General features: G+C 40.5%; 1 protein-coding gene across 4 annotated transcripts in view; it reads left to right on the top strand.

Annotated features, from left to right (window-relative positions):
- Positions 1-25,791, top strand: part of APBA2 (amyloid beta precursor protein binding family A member 2) — an 89,529-nt gene that overhangs the window by 18,945 nt on the left and 44,793 nt on the right. Inside the window, exon 2 of one of the 4 annotated variants that reach the window (XM_071568678.1) lies at positions 19,351-19,464. The exons of the other annotated variants lie outside the window; for them this stretch is intronic. The gene's annotated coding sequence lies outside the window, so the exon portion shown is untranslated. The remainder of the gene's footprint in view (positions 1-19,350; positions 19,465-25,791) is intronic. 4 annotated transcript variants of the gene reach the window in all.

The following is a 25,791-nucleotide window of genomic DNA, read 5'->3' as shown; positions in this document are numbered from 1 at the left end:
TTTTCTATGCAGAGCAGCAGTTGGTTTATTTATTTCTGACTCCCTGCCATAACTGTTTTCATGGATGCAAAGAAAATCTTTCTCAGGATGGCAACTAACAATTAAAACATAGAAAACACTGGGTTTAATAACTGAAGACCTACTTATGTGCTCCTCATCAGCCCCCTGAGCCATTTTAGAGCCTTCAAGTCCCACTGCTTATGAAGCAAAGATGCTGCTGCTCATACAATTGAGGATTTGCAGGCCTGGGCCTTTTCCTGACTGAAGCACCAGCATTTATTTTTAATAAGGTGCTCTAGTCCTGTTGTGCAGCCCTGTGAAATGTTTGCTGCCCAGCTCCTGCTGCACAGTTTATGGTGAGGAGTTTGGGCTGCAGCTGGAGGGAATAGGAAAATGAAAACAGGTGAGGATAGTTTGCCATTATGGTTTCAAGTTAAACTGAGAAAACTGAATTATCTTTGTCTGGGCTTTTAAAATTTGCAGTGACTACAGTAATATGTGTTGGAGGCAAAGAGGAGCATGTTGGAAGGGATATTGAGACTTCATAATCCTAAATAGGCTACAAACAACTGATGATGCATTCAGAGCTACTTAGAACTGATAGAAGAAAATTATGAATTTGAGGATCTGTTCTTCCACATAATGTCCATAGGCATCATTTACTTACTAATAATAGGTTTATTTCTTACTTCAATTTGTTTCTAAGACCCCTCTGTGTTACTTCAAATCCAACACTTTCTCTTGAACTACACTTGGAATCCACACCCCCAGCAACAGGGATGGCATAAATGATTTCTGGAAAATCTTAAGCACACTAATTAATTTAGCTTAAAATTCCTTTTCAGTGCAACTGTATGTTCAAGTATCTTTTGTGTGTAACTTTGTGTGTGTGTGTATGTTTTCAGCAGTTCTGTTACAAAACTGATGATAAAGGGATAGGTGTATAAATTCTCTAGGAAAAATGAATCCTGAGATCTCAGGTGCAGACAAGGCTTTGTGTTCAGACTACTGGGGGGAAGTGAGGTCCAGGATTTTGTAAGAAAATTACTAAGGAATTTAGAAAGTGAGAATAAAGGTGGCTGCAAACTGCAGAAAGTGTCACTAGTCAGCTAAAAGTGACCCCCAAGGAGTTTGAGGAATACTTAAAGTTCCAGTTATGTCACTTTGAAATTAAAGTTTTGTGATTCTACAATTAGAGATTTTCAAGTAAGAAGAAGAATTTATGGCAAAATACATATTCCTCAAATGTTTTCATGCTACTGGCCTTTTTAAGAATCCTCTCCCAGTTAAGAGAGTATAATAGCTATGTTATTATAAAATTATATTCTTGGCAGTCTCTCTAAATATTTGTGTACTGGAAAATAACAGTTTTATTGAGGAAATACAATTTTCTAGAAGATTTGTTCTCCAGTAGTGTAACAAATATCCAAATGTAGTAATCAGACAAATTAAGAGATTGATCAGGATTTTTGTACAGTTAAAAATTTACATTCATTTACTACCTAGAGGGGATGTAACTCATCTGCTTTTTCTACCAGCAGGTAAAATCCAGGTTATCATTACCAGCATGTAGTCTTGCAGACACAGTGTCCATTGGAGTGCACAGTGTCTACTCTGTTCATCTTTGGTTCCTTTGTTCCCATGTGCATCTTCCTTGGCCATCCAGTGTTTTATGGCCGAGTCCCTGATGAAATGTATCTCAAAAAAATTGCAGTGGAATGAAAAAAACAACTGGGAACTTAAAGAATGAGGCACATGCTGATTCACTGTAAATTCAAATTAAGTCCAGTGATTTCTCTAATAACTTGGAGAAAATTAGTCCTCATCACTGAAGTAAATAAGCCAGTGGTGGAATAAGGATAATGCTTTCTAGGCATTGTACCTGATCTGTAGCCTCTTTTTGTAGGGGTCTCGTTTCACTTTGGGGATTTGAAATATTTTATTTGCTGAAGTACTAAAGTGCTTAGAGACTGTACAATACAGGCTGGGCACAGAGTGGCTGGAGAGCAGCCAGGCAGAGGGACCTGGGGGGACTGAGGGACAGGAAGCTCAACAGGAGCCACCAGTGTGCCCAGGTGGCCAAGAAGGCCAAGGGGATCCTGGCCTGGATCCAAACTAGCGTGGCCAGCAGGCCCAGGGCAGTGACCCTTCCCCTGGACTGTGCCTTGGGGAGGCCACACCTTGAGTGTTGTGTTCAGTTCTGGGCCCCTCAGTTGAGGCAAGAGATTGAGGGGCTGGAGCGGGGCCAGAGAAGAGCAACGAGGCTGGAGAAGGGACTGGAGCACAAGTGCTGTGGGGAGAGGCTGAGGGAGCTGGGGGTGTTCAGCCTGGAGAAGAGGAGGCTCAGAGGTGACCTCAGCACTGTCTGGAACTGCCTGAAGGGAAGTTCTGGCCAGGTGGGGGTTGGTCTCTTCTCCCAGGCACTCAGCAATAGGACAAGGGGGGCTCAAGTTCTGCCAGGGGACATTTAAGCTGGAGATCCGAAAAAAATTCTTTACAGAGAGAGTGCTCAGGGATTGGAATGGGCTGCCCAGAGAGGGGGTGGATTCCCCATCCCTGGAGGTTTTTCAGCTGAGCTTGGCCGTGGCACTGAGTGCCATGATCTGGTAAAGGGACTGGAGTTGGACCAAGGGTTGGACTTGATGATCTCAGAGGTCTTTTCCAACCCAATCCATTCTATGATTCTGTGATTCTAATATTGATTCTGTTCTCCCTGCTGCAGCTGATAAAATGCATGAAAGTATGTGGTGATGGGAAGGCTTGGGGTTCTTCATCTTCACAGCACTGTGCAGGTATTGGTGAATTAATTGCCCCAGCACTGTTGCAAAATGGTTAATTATCCCTATTTTCACTTATCTGAAACTTCTCCCCCCAATAAAAATGGAACACTGCAATTGGCACAACCAAAATTTTGATATTCTATTTACCAAACCTGGGAGTGCAGTACTTCAATTAAATAATTACACATTAGCATATAAGTCAAGCCAGACATCTTAGAGACTTTAAGATGGATTGAAATAGGAAAACTGGTATGTTTTATTTATTTGGGAAGCATATGAGAATATTCCAGTGAACAGCTCAGGACTCCTGTAATTCATTAAGTCTTAAAAGTATGCTTTGTTTTTGTGCTCCATCTTTCAACTCCAGTGGAATAACTGATCAGAAATAAATGTCTGCTCTTTCTGTAGAATAACTAAGCAACAAGTTGGCTCTTCCTGAAGCCCTCTGCTGCCCAAATAAATCACAATAATAACCCCATCATTCATTACTCATAAACAGCTTGAGATGTATTTGTGGTGTGAGTTCCAGGTTACTCAGGACTGCAGTACAAGCTCTGAAGATGCTCAGGTTTTTTAAAGAAAGAGTACCACATTCTCATTATTGTCAGTATCCAGTAGGCACAGTTTTCCTGAATCTTCCTGAAAAGTATGTCCTTTGTGCAACACCTTTCTGCAGTAGCCTCTATTTTCCCTCTCTTAGCCTCCTATTTGCAGGAGCATCAGTCCCCTGTTTTGGTGGTTCCTTTATAACTTCACTCCTCAAAATGAGGATGAACAGTTCTTTTCTGCCAAAACAGTACAGCACAGGCCCTTCCAATTCTAAAAAGGAAGTTATTCCCTCCTTGACCTTTAAAACACATCCTTGCTAAAGCTTTATTTGCCTGAGATCCGTGGGGCTGCTCATCAGAGCAGGTTTGCTGGGAAACCTGAAGTGTTTCTGTCAGTGCTGGTGTTGAAATGCAGCTTATTCCTCGCCTGGGTTTGTGGGTTAGCCCAGGGAAATTGCTGCAGTGCTGCAGTGGTACAGCAGCTCTGCCACCCTGGCACTATCCCAGGGGCTGGAGCTTCTCACAACCAACTTTGGCAGCACTTTTAAGCCCTGCTGTGCAAAGGACTTGAGCAAATTAACTGATCTCTAACTGTAGGTCTCAAGGACATTATAATGAAATAATGTAGTTATATAAAATATACAGTGAAGTATAAATGGCAAATTGTGCAATACTTTTGTATAAGAAATGCATCTCAGTAAGTGGAGAGAATGTATTTGGAATGCAGTGGAATGAAGTTAATACAGCAAGATCAATTAGCCATGATTGACCTCAGAGGCCTATTTAAATTACTTCAGAAGGAAGCATTAATATCTAGAGTGCAGCTTCTAGGAAATGTGCTGGATTAGCTGTAACTTTCTTTCACAGACTTTTAATAGCTGAACAGATAATTTGCTGCATGTGTTATGAAAGACTGCATATCTTAAAAAAATTAAATAGAATATTAACTATTAAAAATTTTACATTTTAAACACAGCACTAGAAATCGTTTTGTGCCTAAAACCAAATCAATTCTAAGATTTTAAAAGACTTTAATTTCTTATTTCAGTTGTTTAACAGCCTCTTTACTTGCATGACTGCCGGGTCCTGCACTTTGGCCACAACAACCCCCTGCAGCGCTCCAGGCTGGGCACAGAGTGGCTGGAGAGCAGCCAGGCAGAAAAGGACCTTGGAGTACTAATTGACAGGAAGCTCAACATGAGTCAACAGTGTGCCCAGGTGGCCAAGAAGGCCAATGGGATCCTCTCCTGTATCAAAAATAGCGTGGCCAGCAGGACCAGGGAAGTGATCCTTCCCCTGTACTCTGCATTGGTGAGGCCACACCTTGAGTGTTGTGTTCAGTTCTGGGCCCCTCAGTTCAGAAAGGATATTGAGATGCTGGAGCGGGTCCAGAGAAGAGCAACGAGGCTGGAGAAAGGACTGGAGCACAAGTCCTATGGGGAGAGGCTGAGGGAGCTGGGGTTGTTTAGCCTGGAGAAGAGGAGGCTCAGAGGTGACCTCAGCACTGTCTATAACTACCTGAAGGGAAGTTATAGCCAGGTGGGGGCTGGTCTCTTCTCCCAGGCACTCAGCAATAGAACAAGGGGGCACGGGCTTAAGCTCTGCCAGGGGAAATTTAAGTTGGATATCAGAAAAAAATTTTTTACAGAGAGAGAAATCAGGCATTGGAATGGGCTGCCCGGAGAGGTGGTGGATTCACCATCCCTAGAGATCTTTAAATGCAGATTGGACGTGGCGCTGGGTGCCATGATCTAGTAAATGAGCTAGAGTTGGACCAAGGGTTGGACTCGATGATCTTGGAGGTCTTTTCCAACCCAATCGATTCTATGATTCTATGATTCTATGAAAAGCATAAGAGAGACCAGTATTACAAAATTTGCAGATAGAAAAAACAAACTCACTGAAATACAGAGAACTCCCCCTTTTGTTACTTCCTGCTGCAATAATTATAGCTATTTTCATTACAGAAAGTTCAGAGTTACCATCAAGTTGCTTGTAGTGTGTGATAAGAGAGGGAAGTAAGGCTATTTTGATGTACATGTGGGTGTCCTACATAACACCTTTGAGGAGTGTTCTCTGCAACACTTGCAAGAGAACTAAAAAAAAAAAAAAAAAAAAAAAGGAAGAGCTTTTTCTCCCTGCAGAGCTGGATACAATGAGGTTATTAAACTACGGGACTGGTAGTAGTTACATGATTATTCACAAAGCTCTTAGAATATTAATGATGTCACTTACTCTAGGTGAAGTTTCCTCATGATCTCACCCAGGCTGAGCAGAAACGTTGTGTCCCCCTGAACTGTGGTGCTTCTGCTGCCCTTCTGCAGAGAGAATCTTTTAACAGTCTGGTCTAAATCCTAAAAAAGTGGAGAAAAAAGTTCCAGATTGCTACGTAATTTCTAATATAAGGTGTTAAACTGCCAACCAAAAAGGGAACTCTGCGTGGAAAACAGCCTAAAAGTAGCATTGCAAATAAAAGTACCTATTTAATCTGCCAAACAACTTTATCACTTTTTTTTTTATGTCATGGGGCTTTAAGCAACCTGGTCTGGTGGACAGTGTCCTTGGCAATGGCAGGGGGTTGGAACCAGCTTATCTTTAAGGTCCCTTCCACCCCAGTTCTGTTCCTCTCTTTGAGCTGTGAGACCAAAGTGCAGCCTTTGTGTGCCTTTGCTGTAGAGCTGCATTTGATTTGAGACTTTTCCTTCTGGTGGTCAGAGATCAAAACCATTGCTCTGTTCCCAAGGGCCTTTGACACTGTCAGCATGGTCTTATTTTTGAAACTGTGCACTCTGGCTGTATTGTTCTCTGTGGCCCTCAATATTTCTTCAGGATGCCTTCCCAAGGAGTCTTTCTTTTCCTTCAGAACTCTGTACAACAGTGTCCATTGTTCTCTCCTATTTCCCTCCATACCCTTTGCCTCAGCAATCTCATATTCACTGGGCTGGCAATTTATGCTTTCACATCTATTCCAGACATTGTCTTTGTTCAGGTTTTGAGATGTTCCCTCAGTATTCCTAAACCAGAACTGTCTGAGCCACACACCCCCAAACCAGAAATCTTTCTGCCCAGTGTTCCTGTTCCTTCTTCCTCAGTCACTGTAGACAACAACCCTTTTTTACTTCTCCTTCAGGCCTGCAAACATGTCCCTTTTCTCATGCCTTCTTAAATACAGTATATTTTTCTGTGTCACATCCATGTCTGTTATGAATTCTACTGAAGTCACTCCTGATTTCTCTGGTGTTTCCTCTGACCTCACTGAATGCAAACTCTCTTTCCTTGGAGCCACTCAGGTCACCATAACAAAGATCATTTTCTCACACCTCTGGGGTGACGACATCACCCATTGTCTTGTCAGCACTGCATCCTTTTCCATTAACAATAATGATGTAAAAAAATCTGGTTGTTCAAGTTCAGACCTTCAAATTTCTTGTCCTCCTATTTTATTTGCTATTCAGCATCCAGCAAGAGATGCAGGACTTTCATTACCCATTTACAGTTTTTTCTGTAAGCATGTTAGGCCTATTCCCATGCTGCCTCTGGCATGTAGGTGTTAGGAAGCACTTGAAAAGATTTATCTACATCCTGCAAATGAATTCTGAAAGTTTTATTTTCTTCTACTATCTACCCAACCCCCAACAAAGAGAAGGCAGAAGCAACTGAAGTGCAAATACTGGTGCTTTTTGGGACTGACCTTGTGTCAGTGTCTTTGTGTTCTCCTTTGTAGGGTCTGTTGGCTTTTACTTTGGAGCTGAATTTCAGGCATGGAAGACCTTCCTGTTCTATGTCTCTCTGTCCACTGCAGATATTATGTCTTGTACTCTGAAATATGAATTGTAAACCATGGTAGACTCAACTAATTCCCTCTGACTTGGCAAACTACCAGCACAGGGAGGAGGAGAGCACGAATTTCCCACCTGTCTCATGAGAGAGAAGGGGAAGAAGGAGGATAAAGCACTTCAACAAATCTACTTCAGGTTATTCTTCTCAGTTTTTATTGTACTAATAATTTCTTTTGTGCAATACAACAGTATGTTACTTAAATTAAACTTCTGTCTTTGTCCAATAAGAACAAGTGAAAATGTTTATGGAGTATAGGAAATTATCCCCTTTTTTCTAGAAAGCAGCACAAATTATTTTTTTAAATAATACCATAGATAGGCTATAATATAAAAAATATATTAAAACCAGATTCTACTGCAAATTTTTGGCTTCACATCCATTGCCTTAACTATTTAAAATGACTCTGGAGGTACAACTGTAGGGTCTGTAGGGAGATGAATGAGATCTTCAGAAGTTAGTCAAGGCTTTTATGAGAAGCATTGAAATGGAGTAAGTTGAGCTAAGAGAGTACCTGTGTTTCTTGGTGCAAGATACTTTGATTAGTTTAAGTTTTAACACTTCTGGAGAACAGGTGAGATAACCTGAAACTATTCAGAACTCCCCAATGGCTTTACCAACCGTTTTTCTTTTTCTTTTTCTTTTTTTTTAATTTTCCCCTATTAAGAGTTCAAATTTCCCTCCCATATATTATTCCAGAATTATTGGTTATGTTTCCATCTACCTTGCCCACAGGCCTGGGTGATTTCTTGCCATTGTTGAGAAAAGGCAGATTTCTGCTTCTGTAGGGCTCCAATATACAGAATATTCACCAGTGACAAAGCTATGTCAAAAGTGAGCAATTTAATATCAAATTAACAGAATTTTGTATTGTATTTGAACAGATGGCACCCTTACTCATTTTGTAAGTATAAATTACTACCAGGCTTAAGATGATTTACTCCCTCTCAGAACTGCAGCCAGCAGCTTCCTATCCTCCTGAATGAGGGTTCACCTCCATCAGCTCAGCCAGTGACCTGAAAGCAAAACCCAACTCTTGGAACATTATGCTCCTTTTGTCACACTCCTGGGAGGACTTTAGGCCTCTGAACCAATGGATGAACACACATTTCTTTCATTTGTGAAATAATACTATGGAGAATCATCTTATAAAATCTCCAAGCATGATTCATGCACGTTACCAGCATGAATTAAAACGAAGCTCTGTTGTGGAAAAGAACCACAATAGAAATTGCTGAAGGTCCTTTCCTATATATATATATATTGAATTTCAACCAATATATTGCTAGTTTGTAGTTTTCTGAAATGTTGAAGTTCCTGCAAAGTTGAGGAGACATTTGAAGGGAATTACTGTGTCCTTTGGATTTCCTGTCCTTGGGTACATTTTGTGCTCAGCTGTTTGGACAGATTTCAGCTGAGGTGTGAAACCCAAGCTGAAGAATGAGAACACACAGCTGAGGAATGACCACAGAATAATCCCAATGATCTCCCAGGCCTGCAATCCAGAAAGTGTCATGTTTCCTGAAGCAGATTTCACCTCACCAGACAGATCAATAGTACATTAAGGAGTGTACTGACTGTTTCTTGAGATATGGACTAAAAAACTGAATTTGCTTCAAAACGCCCACTTGTTTTTTGTTTGTTAGTTGTAATCACTTCGTAATTTCAGTGTGGTTTTGTGTTGTTGTTTGGGTTTTTTAAGACAGAAATATTTCATGCTCAGGGGTTTTATTTTGACATTTAACTTCTACTGAAATTATCAGATGTGGAAAACCACATCATACATGTCTGTAACTATCCTGAATTATTCAGTTCGTGTTTAGGCAGAGACGTGTCTGAGAACATTCCCTTGTCTCATTTTCTGCCTTCCTGCAATGCATCTCCCAAAGCACAGGTCCTGTTGGTTTGATCTAAAACTTAATCACCATATAATGGAAGTATTTAGAGATATTCTTTTGTTAATGGGTTGATGGAAAAGGGGAGGGGTATTCTGCTTAATAAATGCTGCTTTGTGAAATACACTGAGATTAAAATTTGCCTACGCTAATTGGCTAGATTTGTTTTGTTCTAATTAAGTGATGGTTTCCCAGCTGCTGTGGCTGCTTGAGGACACCAAACTGATGGGAATTGCCCTGTCTTTGCAGTGAAATGTTATAACAGTGACAAAAATGTCTTTGCTTAGTATAATAATGCAGTCTAGAACCAAAGCTGAAGCAACATGAATGCTTTGATCTGCAGCTGTGAGATTCATTCAAATTTAATTGAGCAGAGAGTTTTACTGAAGGAACAATTTGAGTATCTTCACTCCTGAGTGATCCTACTGAAGGACCTGAACTGAAGTTGTTTGTAACTCTGGAATAATCTATAACACAACTCTGGCTTCTCACTGCTCGATTTTCCTCCCAGCTCTGTGAAAAGAGCTCAACTTGTGGTACTTCTGCCTTGGTTTCTCTGCTACAGTTTTCCAGTTGACAGTACTGTGAAAATTAATGAGTCTACCAAAAAGAGAGACTAAAATCTGTATCAAGATCATTTTCCGGTGCTTTTCCAAGCACATTGGTGTAAAACTGCTTGATGTTTTTCTGAAAACTGAAGCTCTACCTCTGTACATCTGAAGGTTATGAATGGAGAGGCACCAAGACTTGCTCAAGAGTGTGAAGGAAATCTAAGGTGGAGATGAAAACTGAGCCCCTTCAACCTGGTGTCTAAGACAGAGCCCTTAATCACTAAAATGCTCTTTCTCTTTGAAAAAACACCAGAAGATGCCCAGACTCTCACAGTCAGTGGCTGTGTAGAGCCAATGGACATTCTCTGCTTGAATTCTCATGGATAATGTGCTCTCACTTTCCCATTTCCCATTTCCCATCACTGTTGCTTCATCTCTCAGAGTCAACAGTAGTTTAAATTTTGAATTGGCAACCTCCTAGTAAGAGCCATGCTGCCTACCTACTGCCTCCTTAGTGAGGAACTGTCTTTGAGTGGAAATCAGAACTAGAATTAACTGAGATTTGAAGAGAGTTTTGAAAGATATTATGGTTTCTAATGAGTTGATTGTTTTCCCAGTAGCAGAGAAATCTCCTAGAATTCATTCTGCAGTGATGGCACTATGATGGAACTTGTATGGAGAAAAGGGTTGTTGCTCATAGCAACCAGTAGTGGCTTTTGAAGACTTTATTTCAACCTCAGTTCTCGATTCCTACACTTCTATGGGCACAGAATCTTTTGAAACAGAACCACACTTTATTTTTCCTTTGCTTTTGTTCAGGATGGTTTATTTACACTTTTTAATATACATCTAGCTATGCTGTCAGATTTGAATATGTAATACAATTGATTAAGTTTTAGTCCATTTTTTAATATGGTATAACATTCATGTGATGTGTAAAGAATTATTTTCCCTGGTGGATTTTTCTGGGAAAGGCTATTTTAGAGTGTAGTTACCAGTGATGGCTACTATTAATGCAAGCAGTGAACTAATCTGCACTTCACCCAGCAGAGTCTTTTTATCAGGCACAGCACAGACATGCAGAGAGTGAGAGGAGCAGCAAAGGGGTTCAAATGGCAAAGGCTGAAGGAGGTTTTACAAAGGCAGAAATGGCAGGTGACACACGTAACTTCATTTATGCATTTAAAGTGTACCCACCTTCTCTCAGTCTCAGATATGCCTCCTGTTTATATTACACATAACAAAACCCACCAAAAATAAAATTACAGATCTTCTTCAAGGATCTGGTGCCCAGCCCAAAGGATGGTGTTAATGAGTATCCTGTGCCGGGGTGTGACTTCCACAGTTTCACTCTGGTTTAAAAAGTTTATCCTAATCTGTGACTGTCCATATTCCCTCCCTAAAAGGGCCTTCTGAAAATCAAGAATAAAGCAAGCACAGTGGCAGTGTCTCTTTTCTGTGGCCACCCTCCCTCCCCCTTGGCCTCAGGTGCAGCAGAGCAGGAGGCATTGCAGCTTTGCTGTCCCTGTCCCACTGCCCAAGGGAGGGCTGAGCTTGGGACTAAACTGCCCTTCCAGCTGCCTTCAACTGCCTCAGGTTCCAAAGCCACTTGCAGTTCCTGCTGGTTTCTTATTTGCAGAATAATTTATTGCATATCCTAAAAGTGTTATGAATTCTTATAAGTTGTTTCTGGATATAGAAAGGAGAGTAGTGAGTTGCAACCTCATATTCTGATATTATTTTAACTATTTCATTTTGGAATATTATATAAAAATAAATAATACAACATGCATTTATTTTATGTAATCCATTGTTAGTTTTTAACAAGTAAGTATCAGATCTTGTAAAAACTTGCCCAGAAAATATGTGAGTGAAATCAAGCTGCATTTTCTTCCAACACAGCAAGTTTTAAGAAAAGTGTATAATAAGATATTATTTAGTTTTTAGATTTAATTTTGCTTTAGTTTTCACTCTGGAATTAAGAGTTGTAATACATTTTTGTGGGTAACTGAAGACATCTGAAGTATCTGATGTTATTGGGCAGCAGGAATGGAGTTTATTACGTCCTCAAAAGGATTCAATCACACCTGTTAGCTTAATATAGGGAGTACTTTTGATAGGAGAGGTCTGTTTTGGGGAGGAGAAGAGCAGCAAAGGCCTCCAGGAGGCTTTGAATGCAGCCCCAAATCCCTGCCTTGATATTTGGTCTCTCACAAACTTACCTGAACATCAAGTCTTTCCACACAGTCACCACATTTCCACTGGAACAGCATTGCTGCAGGTGGAACATTGCAAATCCCACAACCAACCAGTGTTTTCCAGTCAATATTTACCAGCCAAAGAGTTTTGTGACACTTCTTCATCTCTGCTCTGGCTTTATGGCAGTGTTTACCCATCAATCTTGACTGGCAGCAATTCCATTTCTGCCTAAAACAAGCCCTGGAGTTTGCTCACAGCCAACCACGAGTGCTACAGATTCTGTTGGCAGGGATTGCTTTGAAGAGATGTGCAGGTAATACCCTGTTTTCTTGCAATAGCAGTAGTTCTTCCTACAAATGGTTAATGCAGGAGTGCATCAGAAAATTCACATGCTGTACTTCAGAGATGAAATTCAGACCTTTGGTTTTGCTGATCCTTTAAAGGAGACAAAGAAACATGCATTGTTTCCAAGGGTTTGACACAGGGAAAGAGTAAGGAGAGTACAACTAGGCCCTCTTTTAGCAAAGGAAAAAGGTTGTTAGGCAGGAAGGAGAAAATTAAATCACTTCTCCCATTTAAAACTGTTGTTAGTCTTGGCCAGGTTTCCCCATGCCATTCCTTTTTGCTTTTTCCCTGCTGCACTTGCAGTACAAAATACCCTCCAACATATGCACAGGAACCACCCCAAGGAGAACAAAAAATACCAACCTGCAATACCCAACCCAACCAAAGTTTTATAGACTAACGAAATGCTGGCAACATAATTTATTTTAATGGCCATATTAAGCTTTCACCATCTGTTCTGCCCCTCGTGGTGAATGCCAAAAGAACATATTTCACAGTTAAATCAGTAGGACATTATTCATGCACTTCCACGTTGCTTTTGCACCACCACTCCTGCAGTGTTCTCAGGCTGCCCACGCCATGGGGAGCAAGCTGCTCCCATCTCAGACAACTTCTGGGGGAAAAGGAGTCTTCAATAACTGTTTCAGTGGCAGATTACTTAGTGTAAAACAGGTTTCTAAAGAAGAGTAATTGGGAGAGTGAAAGCCTTTTGTTTTGGTCATGACTTGCTGAAGATCAAGCAGACTTTGGGCAAGTTTTTCTCTGCTTTCTTGCATTTTATCCCCCGTGTCTGGTTAGGAGCTGTGCATGGAGGATGTGTGTGTAGTGCCTGCTGCAGCAGTTGTGCTTCACTGGGGAATGGGAAAGGGAGCAGCTATTCAGGAAACCAAAACTGAGCAATTCATCATGCTCAAAGACCTCCTAAACCAACCAGAACCTTCTGCAAGTGGAGCCTTTTAGTGACTCTGGGAGAAGCAAAGGATGTTGAAGGGAATGGATATTAGCTTAGAATTTTATCCTGTTGATGTCTTGAGTGTACAGGCCAGGAGGGAACCCTGAGCTCCTCTCCCCAGGGGTGTTCCATGGTTTGCTGAGGCTGAACAATAAGGAAGAAACTTGGCAGAGCAATGGAGGCTTAGGAAGGAGGATCTGAACTTTTCTTTTCCTGAACATGATGGAAGGGATCACTTTTTTTGCTTAGTTCTTTTGCATCAAGTCAACTTGGCACTTATTCATGCAGAGACTGACCCTGTATTAGCAACCACAGAGTAATTTTTTGAACAGCATAAATCATATGGGATAAACTAATCAAAATATGTAGATTGTAAGGTCCTTCTAGGAGACAGGGGAAATCAAAGGGATTGCCACATCCTAGAGAATTTTCTAAATGAAAGGAGCCAGGAGATGCCAGGAAGTGGATTCTTTTCTATGAAATCAGAAAGGCAACAGAAATCCTTTGTTATTCTAACCTGGGGAAGAATTCTTTCCTTACCCACACAGGCAGAAAAATAAAATGCACCAATACCATGTGGAAAAATCAGCTTGACAGAAAATGTCAGGAAATGTCCTTAAAAATAATTCTTGATTTGAAATAAACACAACCTATTTGTCTCTGCAAGTGGGTAGGGTTTAGTTCTGCCAACAATCCAACATGACAGCCTAACATGCTGAAGCTGAGAGGGACTTTCATTCCAGACTTTCATTTTGCAGACTCAGGATTTTTGAAATTGTAGTCTTTGAGCTTGTTGAACATAATCTTATTTCTATTTTTCTTGAATTCTGCACTATCCAGGAGTTGAAATTTTATATCCTGTAGCTGTTGACAATGACCATGTGCCTGCTATCTAAAAAGAAAGGATAATGCCTTCATTTTTTCACTTTTTATGTGCTTATACACAGATATGTGTGCATGGGACTGTGTCTCTGTGCACACACAGAAAACTATCCAAAAGGACTCCTCTGTCCTGTGGGAGGACTCCTGACACTAAAAGGTATGATGGGAAAGGAACCCAGTGTCAACAGAAGACATTGTCTTTCAGCACCATTTAAAATATCCTGGTTGTGAAAGAAAAAAAATGGTATTTCCCCCTTAAAGTTGCTAAGTATTAATTACATTAAATTCTATGCATCTTATTTTAAAAGGGGGAAAAGAGACTGGTAGGCCAAAAGCTGAATAAGAAATGGAAAGGTTAAATTTTGTGCACAGATTTAAGGCTTTATATAGAGACTGTTCTCTGTATTTGTTTATCTATGGGAGCACATGTGGAAATATGTTCTTGAGTCACTGATATAAAACTATAGGAATGCTGAGAAAAGGAATTCACTTTTCTAAAGTATCTTGCAATTTACACTGGCTATTGTAAAAGCATGGGGAAAATACATGTTTAAGTATATCCAAATGCAGTACAACTATGAAGCAAAAGCCCTTGTAAGATGGGACGATACTTGAAGCATCTTTAATTTCCTGCTTTTCATTGTTCTCAGTGTTCTGGAGCTCCTTAATACTCTGAGAGTCACTTTGCAGTGCTCCTTTAGGTGCAGACTCCTCATTAAAACAGAGTCTGGGAAAAGGTGCTCTCAGTGTGCTGTGCCAGCAGGGCAGGGCCACGTGGGGTGGCACTGCCTGTTGCTCAAACATCACCTAATTTACCTCCTGTGCTTTTGCTGCCTGGCCCAACTCATAATCATAGAATCAGAATCATAGAATCATAGAATCAGTTGGGTTGGAAAAGACCTCTGAGATCTTCAAGTCCAACCCTTGGTCCAACTCCAGTCCCTTTACCAGATCATGGCACTCAGTGCCACGGCCAAGCTCAGTTTAATAATCTCCAGGGATGGGGAATCCACCCCCTCTCTGGGCAGCCCATTCCAATGCCTGAGCACTCTCTCTGTAAAGAATTTTTTTCTGCTCTCCAACTTCAATTTCCCCTGGCAGAGCTTGAGCCCATCGTGCCCCCTTGTCCTATTGCTGAGTGCCTGGGAGAAGAGACCAACCCCCACCTGGCCAGAACTTCCCTTCAGGGAGCAGGGGTGTGTGATGCAGGTTGTCAGCAAAGATAAAAAAGTAAATGTTATTGGGAGAAGGAGGCAGTTTATGTTTTCATGACCTGAAAGTAGCAAGTTTTTGGCAGGTTTTTTATTTTGGTATATTTTTATATTGATTTTCTGAAGCCAATGGTGCTGCATTCTGTCCTGCCACCTGAAGGCATGGCTGGAATGTTCACCCTGAAGGGCTTTGGGGATGCTGTTTGTTGTTCCACAGGTTATTCAGGACAGCTGTTTCTGGGTTTTTTAATACAAAAATCCTCATTTAACAGGTTCCTGACTGTCAGCAGGGATTTCTGGAGTTTGTATTAGCCATCCTCAGAGCTGCAGCACCATGGGCCAGATGAGAACAAGTCCTTCCTTCTGCCTCCCACAGTGGGGACATACTTAGCCAGTTCTTCTTGTACATGTTGTTTGCAAGTAGCCTTTGCAGATAATTAAAATTTTAGACAATAAAAAATGAACTGCTGCTCTGGGAAAAGGTTTTGGCTGCCATCCATCATGTGCAGACCAGGGACCATGAGTGCAGCTGGTTAAAACTCTGTTAGAGCACACACTGCTTGGTAAAGAGCCTCCTTGCCTGGTTGTCAGTGTTGGCTCCTGGTTGAGACTCAATTAAACCTCCTACTACTATAAGTAATAAAGAAGCTTTTAAAGATATTATACCTGTATTCTGCTTAAAAAACCCAAATGCTTTTGCTATGGATAAATGAAAGGAAATGAGAGATAAAAGCAGATTGCTTTTTTCCAGAGTAACACTGCAAGGGAAGTTTTGTTTACTTTGATTTAGTTGTAGATGGCATTTAAATTTAAAGCATTTATATTTGCACCAGCAAAACAAATTAAGGAAGTCCTACCAAAACTTTAAAACTGAGTTAATGCAGAGACTACATCCATTATCCTCAACATTTAAGAAGCTGGAAATGCTCTTGAGGATGCAGCTCAATATTCAGGGAAGGTTTGGAAGCAAAATAAGCAGGACTCTCTTTAAATGTGTAGTCTGCAGACAAACCATAGACCCACTTGTTCAGTTTAATATATTTTAGGTGTACATTGTTTCAGAGTACTGGTAACTTCCATTGTAGGTAGTTCTGTATGTTTTTAGCTTTAATAACAGTATTTCTTGTTCATTGGAGACTACCATGGGTTAGTTGGGTCAGAACTGTTTGCCTGACAAGAAGCTCATTTAATTCTCCCTGTCCCATCCTCACACACCTCACCAAGAAAAAAAGCCCCCAAAGCTTGGAAAGGGGGAAAGCCAGTCTGAATCTCCTTCCAGGTAATATTGGAATGATGACACCTACCAGACATGCCAGACAATTTTGTAACTAGGCCCTGGTGTCTATTTACAAAGTTTCATTTGCTCCCCTGTTCAACTCTTACTTGCTCCCCCAAAACATGCACAATCCGGATATGGATTCTCACACTGTTCATTTATTACAAATAATTGTACTCTTTTATTGCCTTGATTAATCATTTTATTTAAAAGCTGATCAGATGAGAGAGAAATACTGTGATTTCTAGTTTTGGCCCCTTTTTTCTGTATTGAGAATTTCAGTGTTATTTGTTACTGTGCTTTGCAAGGCAGGTGAGAAATTCTGCCCTTTTGTTCAGCAAAAGGAATTCATGCACAGAGACCATGGCTGGGAAAATGGGACAGGCAGGATTTAGTTAATGCAAATTAAGAAACAACATTAAATTGGACCTGCATCTTTTTCTCACCAGCCCTGTCAGTGATAATTCAAGGAGGGTCACAGTAGTAGCCTGTGCTTATGGATTATTTTATATAGCCAAGAATATCAAATTTGCTTCTGTGGCTAAAATTTTACAATGGAATTTCAGTTGAGTCATAAATAAATATTTCTGATTGTTTTTCTAATTTCTTTTTAGTGGTTTTTTTAGATGCACATGTGCATTTCATTCAGCAGTGCTTCCATTTAGTGAGTGAAATGCTCATCTTCCCTCAGCAGATGTCTGGGATGGTGTTTGTGACTGAGGAGGACTGACATTCTGAGCAAGACTCCTACTGAAAGTAAATACAGAAAAAATACAATATTTGGATACGTTTGAAAAATATTTTAAGGACAGTAAAAGGAAAGAAGATTGATAACTAATAATAACCTGAAAATAATCAAGTTTATTCTTCCTTTCCCCTGCCATCTTCCTGGTTTTGAACATGGAGCTGCCTCCCCTCCCCTGCCCCACTGATGTTCTCCTCTTAGCACTGCATGAAAGGCCAAGCAGAGGTTGCATCTGCTTTGGAAATAATAAACTTGAAAAGAAAGCTGCAAAGATGAACTAAACACACTGGAGAAGTGATTTTTGCTAATCCTTTTTGGTTACAATATTCTTACAGTTGTAACAGCCACAGATTTTTAAATTTGTTTGTTTGTTTTGTTTAAGTGAAATTCTTCTAAGTAAAAAAAAAAAAAAGCAGTTTGGGGAAAGCTGAGCTGTGCCATTTCTTTCAGACATTCCTATCTCTCAGCAACAGACAGCAAACCCTGAATGCATTTGCTGCTTTGCCACTTGATTTAAATGAATTACTAAACACCTTTTCCAAGTGAGTCAGAAGCAAATTTTTCCATTTGTGCAACATTCTATGAATTTATAGATGCATTATAGATTAATGGGTTTGATCCCTACACTGAGTATCCAGGCACAAAGAGTGAAGATGTGCAGCAGCTCTGATTCACTCTGAGCCAGCAAATCTCATTATCTTCGTGTTACCAAACGTTAAATCAGCAGCTGGGGGCCTGTTCTGAGTGGCATCCACAGCTTCATCAGGGGCAAAGAAAAAGGTGGAAAATTACATTTTGAGACAGAGACACAACTTCAGCATTTTGAGCAGCTGCTGAAATGAGAAGAAACAGAAGCTCAGAAGAGGAAGACGTGCAATAGAATGTGGGAATCTAAAATCTGAGATGGAAAAACATCCAGTCCATAACAGATTGTCACCACACTACTCATGTGCAAGAAAGGGATGATACAATTTTCATGATCCAAACACTCACAGAGCTCAATTATTTTGCAGTTAGACCCATTTAATATGGCTTGATAATGAATTTGACATTAAAGAGATATTACATTTGAGATTAAAGAGATCCTGCTTGTGAAAAAAGGACAGGAGGTCCCAAATCAGCCCAAAGATTTGTGTTGTGCTTTACTGAGCAGTAACAAAAAATGCTGTACTGGACATTAACCTGTGTAGAGCCTTAATATTTGGGAACCAGATTCCACAGTGCTCTGCACCTGAAGTGCAGCACTGCATGCAATGTGTTTTTACAGGGTATTAATGCTGTAGAAAGCACACTACTCTTATGTGTTAAAAGACAAAAAAAGAAACTACATTTCAGAAAGCTTTCTTTCAGCAGCTTGACTCTGTGAACAACTATTATATATCTCTTTAGATATACCAGAATTTTGTGGGACACTTCCTTGCCCAGAAGTGTCTCAGGTTCAGAATTTCATCTTTGATCTTAATTTTCATCCAAACAATTTGACCTCCTCACAGATGAGGTGACTTCGTGCAGTGACTTTGTCTGGTATGTCCTAATGACAACAGTCGTGGGGTTTGTATTTGGTGTTTTTGAATTTTAATTAATATTTTGACTGATAATTAAAACTATCCCTGTGAGCAAAATTCTCTTTAATCTAAACTGCATATCTCTGCAGATAAGAGATCATATTCTCTGTACTGTTGATTTAAAGAGTAATTTTTGACCTAAGTGTTTCAAAAATTGAAGCACATGAACTTTATATCAATCAAAATTCAAATTTATATGAGTAAGTAATTTTTAAAAATCGTGCTGGTAATAATTGCTGAATTTGTGTGACTAAAACCAGAAATTTAGAATTAATACATTCCTCCCTAATGTATCCCTTAACTTACCTGGAAGGTAGGACTGTCCCAGAGCTGTTCAATGGCCAAGTGTGGGTTGGGAAACGTGGCTTGAAGATCACCAGGCCCAGCATCTCCTCTCCCAGAGTGGCCAGAACAGATGCTTAGTGAGGATAAGAGCAGAGTGATATTAGTTAATGAGACATCCCCAGAACTGTCTACCTGTTCCTATGAGTTTGGGAGTATTTTCTAATTTTAAAGCGTTTTGCTTAGGACTTTTTTTTCCTTTTTTCTTCTTTTTGATGAAAGAGACATGACTGAGATGAAATTCTTCATTTTTAAAAGACTTTAAATGAGCCCCAGAAGTAAATGAGACTTCTTGTACAGCAGAAAGATGCAGTTTTGCCCGAGGGACATTCCAAGGTAGGTCTTGTTCTTGCTCTGCCTCAGTGCTTTGTTTTCAATAACTGGTTTTATGTAAACCTGCTGAGCTGCAACAGGATCACCATCTATTACATTTTTACATTGAAAATACTTCTTTTGGAGGAAAAGTCTTATTTTCCTCCAGTGCATACATACAAATCAAAGCTGGTGGGTGTGAGGTTTGGAGCCACCTCGAGGATCTGCTGCAGTGATTGGCAGAGTATTCATCTTCTAACCAGTTGTAATAAATTGGAGAGGATTTTACTGATGTGCAATTTATGCCTTAGAGACAGAGAGGAAAAATCTTTCTAATCTTGCTTTTCAAATGAGGTGATCAACCACTGTGCCTGAAACACAACCAGCTGCCAGCCACAGCTTTTCAAAGGTTGAAAATGCAAAATCCCTTGATACAATTCACTGCTAACAAAGCCTCTGATTATCTTCATTATCTACTATTCTTATTAAGTCTTGATTTTGTAAAAGGTCCCTTAAGTTAACCTTGCAATTTGCTTATCCTGCTTGACAAAAGGCAGCCTATTTTACCTTGAAAAGAAGTAACACAATAGTCTTTATTTTATTCCTTCAAAAGATTATTTTACTTATTTACTAAATCTGCCAGTGGTGCAACTATTTGTATGAGTTTGAAAAAGTCAATGTTCTGTTAGTGAGAAAAATGCAACCTAATCCTCTTGTGCTAATTAAATGGGGAAGGTGCTAATGAGGAACGTGTCAGTTGTCAATGCCTGATAAATCTAATTTTGGCTGAGGTTTGACTCATTAAAACGATGCTCTCAATCCTTTCCTGTAACCTTCTAAAGAAAATTTCATTTCTTTGCTATGATTATGTTAAGTGGGTGCCCATAAAACTGTTCACAGGACTTGAAGGTCAGTAGTAATAAAAAGAAGCCTTTTTGGAGAGTTCTTATCCACTGAGAATCAAGAAGCTGTAAATGTGAGGGTAAATGGTTGGGAACTGCCAAGCCAGGACTTCAACCCTAAGCTGTTGGAAAGTTAAACAGCTCCATTTTCTTTGCCAAATGAAGCTTTTGCACTGACCTCCCTCCACAGCCACAGTAAATTCACATTTTCAGTACCTGAACCACCTTCTCCTGCACCCTCAAGCCACCCATTGGAGGCTCTTGGAGTAAAGGTGGAAATGTTTGGCTTAAATGGTACAGCTGGAAATGTTTTGCTGCATCTCCAGGCTCCATTTGGGGTGACCTGTTCTGTCCCACTCCCTTCTGCTTTATTATTCAATTATATACTTATTGTACCTCTGCCTAACCTGAAATTGGTATTTATTGAAGGAAACTAATTCATTTTTTTTTCTATGAGGCTTGAGGATCACATACATGACCTCATATTACAATGACTAATTAATTGCCTGTGGAAAGTATTTGCAATTTTATTGTGTCAAAAATTTGGGTTAATGCAAAAAAAATAAAAATCAAAGAATCTTTTCTTGGCCAACTGTAAACTAAAGCATCAAATGCTAATATGTAAGTTCTGAAACATTAATTGCTTGTACATCTTGTATTTTAAAATAGGGATCAAGTTTAAGAATTTCTCTTCCTTCTGAATGGGAAAAGGAGAAAGGTTATTTCAATGAAAAAAGTTGATGGCAATAAAACCAAAACAGTTAAAAACATGTTAATGGCATAATTTTATAGTATTATAATAAAAAAGTAGCCTTTCTGTAAATGCAGTTGAGCCAGGATGAGAGTGAGCAGCAGTTCTGTGAAAGCACAACATGGAATAAATGGGGTGGGTTACAGCTCTGGGGGGAAGAGTTGTGTTCATTAATGTGCAGCTCATGCACAAAGTCTGATGTTCTTGTGTGTGTGGAAATGTCTCTGCAACAGGCAACAGCTCTTAAAACCATGTGTTTGTATATAAGATAAATACATGAGATACAAAGTGTTGCCACAATGCTTTTGTGTTCTGGCATCCACCCTGGGAAGCTGATTTTTAAACAGCCATAATTTTTCAAAGCTGTGAAGGAAAAATCTGATTTCAGATACAGAAATCACAGGAATATGTGTGGTTGCTCTATTTCAGGTTGTGGCCCAAATGCCACATTTTTGTTATGTGTATTTGGTGATGTTGAATTAACTGATCTGATATTGGTAACAGATAAATTTATTCTGTTACATAAATCCCCAGAGTACTGAAATGTTGATGTTTAAATGGTAAGATCACAATTTTTGGAAAAGGGAATAGGGGTTGATACAGCACTGTCTTGGCATTCCTCAAAGCCAGAAAAATATTCTCTGCTAAGCTAACTCATCTTTCCAAATTATTTTAAGATCAGAATAGCCCCATAACTTTTCTAGAAAGATTCCCAGTCTTTTTTTCTAGTAGGAGCAGGGACTGAAGGAGATGAAATTAGAGATTTATTACTTACACCTATGCAGATATTAATGCTATACCTGTATATTTAAGAGAAGCACAGCAAATATCCAAGCAAGTCTAACACTCGTGACCTGCTAGAGAGGCCTCATTTCCATCTGAGGGAAGTGGGAGGGTGGAACTGGGTGTCTGACACACAGTTCCAGCTGAAGCTTTCCAAGTCGTGATGGGCTAAAATTATCCCTGCCTGCGTGTAAACCTACTTAGCAAACACCCATTGAGTTATTCCACATCTATGTGAGAGCAGCAGAGAGCAAAGTTTGCTCAAACTGCTTAAATATCCCCAGTTTGCTTTGCTTTCCTGCTCTGGGTCGTGTTGAATAAATCCTGTTTTCATTGTGCCAACAGTGATCTCAGGCCTCGTTTAGTGTGTGCAGGAGCCCGGACTTGGAGCCAGGAGTGGGGCAGCTCTGCAGCTCCAACCATCACTCTGTGGAGCAGCACCACAAGGGGATCCCTCTGCTCCAAAGAAATGCTCAATACACACCTTAGATTGGGGTTCTTGTGGAACAGAATCTCAGGGAACCAACAGATCTCACTGCGAAGACCATTCTTTTTGCAATGCCATTATTTCCTCCAACAACATGGAAATTTGGAATTTACTCATCTTGTGGGGAGTCCTAATCCCTCATGCTGGAGGAAGCCCCCAAATCCTCTCCCCCATACACCCAAGTCAAGAGTCGCTATATTGGTTTGATGGCTTGAAAGGCTCTTGGAGGAATTTTCCATGGTGAACTAACAGTGAATTTTGTCTTACCCTCCTACAACATTCCTGACTGCACAACACACTTCCCAGTCATAGAATCATAGAATCATAAAATCAGTTGGGTTGGAAAAGACCTCCGAGATCATCAAGTCCAACCCTTGGTCCAACTCCAGTCCCTTTACCAGATCATGGCACTCAGTGCCACGGCCAATCTCACCTTAAAAACCTCCAGGGATGGGGAATCCACCCCCTCTCTGGGCAGCCCATTCCAATGCCTGAGCACTTTCTCTGTAAAGATTTTTTTTCTGCTCTCCAACTTCAATTTCCCCTGGCAGAGCTTGAGCCCATCGTGCCCCCTTGTCCTATTGCTGAGTGCCTGGGAGAAGAGACCAACCCCCACCTGGCCAGAACTTCCCTTCAGGCAGTTCCAGACAGTGCTGAGGTCACCTCTGAGCCTCCTCTTCTCCAGGCTGAACACCCCCAGCTCCCTCAGCCTCTCCCCACAGCACTTGTGCTCCAGTCCCTTCTCCAGCCTCGTTGCTCTTCTCACTTGGGTTGGAAGAGACCTCAGATTATCAAATCCAATCCTTGATCCAACCCCACTGTGATAACCAGCCCAGGAAACTCCGTGCCCTGGGCTGGTGATCACAGTGGGGTTGGATCAAGACATGGTGGATTCTCTGTCGCTGGAGGTGTTTCAGAGGACACTCAGTGCCACATCCCGTCCCTTCTCCAGCCTCGTTGCTCTTCTCTGGCCCCGCTCCAGCCCCTCAATCTCTTTCCTCAACTGAGGGGCCCAGAACTGAACACAACACTCAAGGTGTGGCCTCCCCAATGCAGAGTCCAGGGGAAGGGTCACTGCCCTGGGCCTGCTGGCCACACTAGTTTGGATCCAGGCCAGGATCCCATTGGCCTTCTTGGCCACCTGGGCACACTGGTGGCTCCTGTTGAGCTTCCTGTCCCTCAGTCCCCCCAGGTCCCTCTGCCTGTCCCTCTCCAGCCACTCTGTGCCCAGCCTGGAGCGCTGGTTCATGGGGGTCATGCTGGGGGTCATGGTTCAAACCATTCAAACCACTGAATTATTGTAGGCAAAAAGGAAGAATTTCACTTATTAACAGATACTTTAGGTGGAATCATTTAGTTTTATTACTGAAATAGTAGTTAAATCTGCATTAGAGCCCAAACGAGTACATTTTCCTTCAGTGTTTCCAGTGAACAATTAATCTATAGCAGTTTGCCAGAATTTTGGTGGCCTCCACAGGCAGCAGAAAGGCACCCTGTGAAACATTCTACAACTTGGTGTAATCCATTCTAGGACAGACTGAAATTCCACCAGAGCCCTGGGTGGGTTGCAAGTTGTCTCACAGTGACTGAGGGTGTTTTAATTGAATGGCACATATTCTTGATGCATGATAATGTTAATATATACTATATTTCTCCCTTACTCTCACTGAATCAGGAAACATAATAATCATAAGAAGATACTAAAATTTATATTTATTATGGCATGAAATCTGAACTTGATGCCTCTGCACAGATATCCCTGAAACATTTGAGTGCTTGAGGGGCACTTTTTCATTATTTGAAACTCATCTCTTGAAGCAGAGAAGTCACAAGAATAGGCCATAAAATCTCATTGCCTTAAATTTGGAGTCACATCTTATTCTGTTGAATACAAATCCTCTGTCTCTGTCCTTCCCCTGCTTGAGAGATCTTTAATGAGGTTCTGGGTTTGGTGGCTTTTTCTCTATAGCAGTTTTAACGCTGCAAAACTGGGACTAGTCCTGAAATCTTTACTCGTGCAACTGTAGGGATGCAACACTAAAGGTTTAGTGTCACTCTTTGAGCTGTGGAATTAAACCCTAAAGCAGATTAAAACCAACAATAAATGATAATTAAATACGTGGTCACACACATTTTTATTGCTATTGCAGGAAATGGCTATTCTTTTTAGCTACAAAAGCTACATTCAAGATGGGCTGTGTATTCAAGAACACCATTGGATTTTACACTGTCTTTAGCATTTCTTTGTGTGCTCTACTTTTAATTTCTGTCGGTGGGTTCTGATTATAGACCCCTTTTAGAATGGCTTTTACAAGGCAGTTACTGCATTTCAAAAGCTTATTAGATTAAACCAAACAGAACAAATGTTATATACCACTCAAAGAGATGCAATGACACAAATCATAATGTAAAGTCTTTTAAAAATAGGAAAAATTGTCCTGACATAGAGAAATGTGCATTTGTTACCTCAGAACTTTAATTTCTCACTCTACTCTGAGTTGTTATGCTAATAAAATAACCATAATGGTGACTGATAATGGACATAACATTTTCTTTCCTGTTTGCCTGTTCAGTGATTTATTTTTTTATTCTCCAAAATATTATTTTTTATGTCTATCTCAGATTCACAGTAGCCCCAGCTGAGTAAGCAGAGAATGATAAGGGAATTATTTTGGCCTCAGCTACACAGGACGACCCCAGTGGCTCCTCTTGAGATAACTAGCAAGTCATGTCTTTTAATGCCATCTATTTTAGATGCTGTTTGTTTTCACTTCCCTTGTTTCTTTAAGAATCATTCCTTCTCTGCTTCCCATGCAAATCCAATGCTATTTTCTAATTCCATGTTAAGCTTATTACAGTAAGTTTAGATGATTAACCGAGGCACTGGGAGAACTCAAACCATCTCTTTTTTTCTACCCCCACATCCCAAAAGATGTTTTCTGGCATGTTTATTCAGAGTGTGTGAAGCCCTTGCTTTCCTTTGGGCTTGAGGGAGCCCCATCCTGACATCAGCCCAGCAGGAAGACAGGAGAAAAGAAATACCCAAAAATAGCCAACGACAGGTTTGACTTTTCTAATGTTTTTTGACAAATTGTCATCATTTCCTGAAGGCACTCATGGTAAAGAGAAGGAGTCAGATTGAAATAGGGTAATTCTGAATGGAATTTCACAGGACAAAAGAAAACACATTTGTAAATCCCAAGAGGTTTCTGCTTGGTGCAAACAGTCTCTTAAATTGTATTTTCTTACTTGAAGTGTGTTGGATTTGATTTTAAAGAAAGGAAAGGATGGAAAACCTAGATAGCAAGTTGCTGTGAATTCTATCCACGTTTTATGTTTGCTCCTCTTATTTTTATACCACCATCTAGAAGAGGTCAAGTATGTGAGAGTAGAAACATCTTAAAATAAATAGCTAGAGAGCTCATGTA

The sequence above is a fragment of the Pithys albifrons genome, chromosome 13 (assembly GCF_047495875.1).
Source record: "Pithys albifrons albifrons isolate INPA30051 chromosome 13, PitAlb_v1, whole genome shotgun sequence".
NCBI lineage: Eukaryota > Metazoa > Chordata > Aves > Passeriformes > Thamnophilidae > Pithys > Pithys albifrons.
Note: the sequence above shows the minus strand (reverse complement) of the source record. Positions and strands in the feature narration are given on the sequence as shown.